We start from the raw sequence: 2,872 nt of genomic DNA on the forward strand, positions 1-2,872 counted from the left end.
ATGGAGGAAGACCCAGGCCTGGCCCAGGGCCTGGTGGAGGCACAGCTGTTGGCGGCTGGGGAGGAGGAGGTCCCAGCAGCTTAGATGAGGAGGGGTCGAGCACCTGGGAGGAGCCGAAGTCACGCAACCCTCTCTCCAGGACAAACTCCACGTGAAAGTGGCTGCCCTGAGGTTCCTGCTCCTCAAATACCGCAACAAGCAGCCGACCCGCCAGGCAGAGATGCTGGAGATCACCAGCAAAGATTACCAGGACGACTTCCCAGTGATCTTGAGCCAAGCCTCCGAGTGCATGCGGCTGGTCTTTGGCATGGACGTGAAGGAAGTGGACCGCAGTGACCACTCCTACATCCTGGTCAATGTCCTGGGTCTCACCTGTGATGGGATGCTGAGCGGTGAGCATGGCATGCCCAAGACCGGTCTCCTGGTTTTGGTCCTGGGGGTGAGCCTCCTGCATGGCGACCGTGCCCCCGAGGAGGAGGTGTGGGAAACGCTGGGGGTCTTGGGGGTGTATGCCGGCCAGGAGAACGTCATCTATGGGGAGCCCAGGGAGCTCCTCACCAAAGTCTGCGTGCAGGAAGGGTACCTGGAGTACCGGCAGGTGCCTGGCAGTGACCCTGCCCGCTACGAGTTCCCGTGGGGTCCCAGGGCCCATGCCGAACCAGCAAGTTTCAAGTGCTGGAGTATTTGCTCCGGGTCAGGCGCGGGCAGCCAGCTTCCTCCCTGGCCCTATCTGAGGGAGCTGTGAGAGATGAAGGAGAGGAGGCCTGAGTCCCAGTGGCAGCCAGGCCCTTTCCAGGCTTTGGTGGGGTCGGCAGCTTCTCTTGCAGGGTGCTGGGCATGAAGTGAGGCCACATTTTGGTTCTTCCCTGTGTGTGTGTGAAAACAGAGAGCCCCGGGAGTTCTAAGTAAGGCAGGGCCAGGGAAGGTTGGGGGAAGAAAGCAGGGTGAAGAGCCAGCCTCTCTGGGGGCCTGTTCTCTGTGATGACTCTGACATCCAGAGCTTGGTTTTCTTGAGGAAGCTCTCAAATGTTGATCCTTGGAGTAGAAGTTTTAACCAGCTTTGGCAGGTACATGTGTGCGTGACATCCACCCCACAGCATTTGGAATTACACAGTTCAAGAGTTTTAAGAGTTTTGTCATGTTCTGGAAATAAGGTGGGAGATCTTCCCTCCTTGTTTGGGTTCTGGAATGAAATCACGGGGCATTGGCATAGGAATTTGTTGGAAAGGTGGAAGAATGGAGCAGTCAAGTGACGGGGTCAGGAAATACGGAAATAAAAGATTATTCATTTTTGCTTCTTACTCCTTCTCGTCTGTCATTCTGCAAAAGTAACATAGATGCGTGCGCCTTCACTCACTTAGTTCTTCAAGAAAGGAGGAGAAATGACATCTCAGCACAGAGGGAGCCCTGCTCACTGGCTCCTTGATTCCCAGACATGGGCTGAGCTCTGCTCTCTGGAAGGCCCTGTGTGTGAGCAGTGAGGATATTAGGAGAAGCAGGACACGTCCCACCCTTAGGGGACTGTCTAGCAGCTGCACTCATGGCAGGAAAGTGGGGAGAGGTGCCCTGAGACCTGCAGAAGAAGTGGAAGAAATGTGAGGGAGTGCGGCTCCCGGGGCAAGCACTGCAGTGGAAGTGCCCCTGGCCTTGGGTGGCTCAGGGTGTCGGGTCACCGTGCTTCCTTCTGTGCAGCTGATCACCGTGAACCTGGGGGGTGACAGTGGCCCTACTTGGAGACAGGGTACCTTAGAGGTGGGAGCAAAGTCTGAAATGGATAATTGCTCTGAGGTGTTCCTTCTGGATCATGGACAAACCAGGGAGAAATCTCCTCCTGGGGCAGGAAAGGAAGGTATCCTGCACTCTCATCCCAAGGCCGTTGGACACAGTGCACAGACTAGGTGTTTTATATCTGTCATCTGCAAGTATTTCTGGAGAAATACAGTGCTATTTCTTTGAAGTGGAGCCCAGAAGACTCTAGACTGGCACTCTTGTCCTAACCATGCAAAGCCAGAACCCACTGCATTAAAAAGTCATTTTAGTTTGATTATCTGGAGTGTAATTTGGACAGCTATAAGTAAGCAAGGTCTAGGTTTTGGTGGGGGGAGAAATAAGTGAAAGGAGTGGTTTGGTGGAAGAGCAGCTGGGAGGGAGGGAAGGAGCTGGTCTTTGACTCACATTCTAGGAGCTTTGTATTGTGTCAGCTGGGACAATTCCCTCACAGCTGAATGCCATACATATTCCCATATATCTCACATATATCCTCTGATTTAGAAAATGGATTGAGTTTTACTTATGAAGCACCCTCTTTGGCTGATTAGCTATTCCATGTCCTACTGAGCTGCACATTCTCTAACATGAGCTCAGTAACAACAACAACAACAAAATACCCCAAAGGAGAGAGTGGAAGGATCTGGGATCAAAACAACACTTGAAATCACTGCCATTCATCAAAGTTCCAATACATGCCAGGCACTGTGCAAGGTGCTTTCCATATATCACATGCATTCCTGCAGTCCTGCAAGACGGGGCTTATCAAACTCACTCACTTAACTCACTCACTTCAGAAAGAACCTGAGGCTCCTAGGACTTAGTCATTTTCCCAGGATCACATGGCTTGTGAGTGACAGGGCAGAGACTAGAACCCGGGTCTGAATTCATGTAGAGTCCACGCTGTTCCCACCCACTGCAGCCTGTGTTCAACCTTCTGAGTCCTACATCATTCCTGAGGACAGCATGGTGTCTTCCAGGTGACAAAAAGAAGGATGCTGTGGCTCAGGTACTAAAAAACCTGTTGCTAAGGAAGGAAGGTGACAATGAGAATCAAACAGGTTTTGGGTACAGTCTGTGGGATTTATTAACCTAGAGTTCTTCT

At 52.1% G+C, this 2,872-nt stretch overlaps 1 pseudogene; it reads left to right on the forward strand.

Moving 5' to 3' along the window:
* On the forward strand, positions 1-768 carry LOC141371990 (melanoma-associated antigen 10-like; annotated as a pseudogene).
* Positions 769-2,872: the final 2,104 nt, after the last annotated feature.

Source organism: Callorhinus ursinus, unplaced genomic scaffold (genome assembly GCF_003265705.2).
Source record: "Callorhinus ursinus isolate GAN/ISIS: 27379988/994484 unplaced genomic scaffold, GSC_fseal_2.0 scaffold201, whole genome shotgun sequence".
NCBI classification, from domain to species: domain Eukaryota; kingdom Metazoa; phylum Chordata; class Mammalia; order Carnivora; family Otariidae; genus Callorhinus; species Callorhinus ursinus.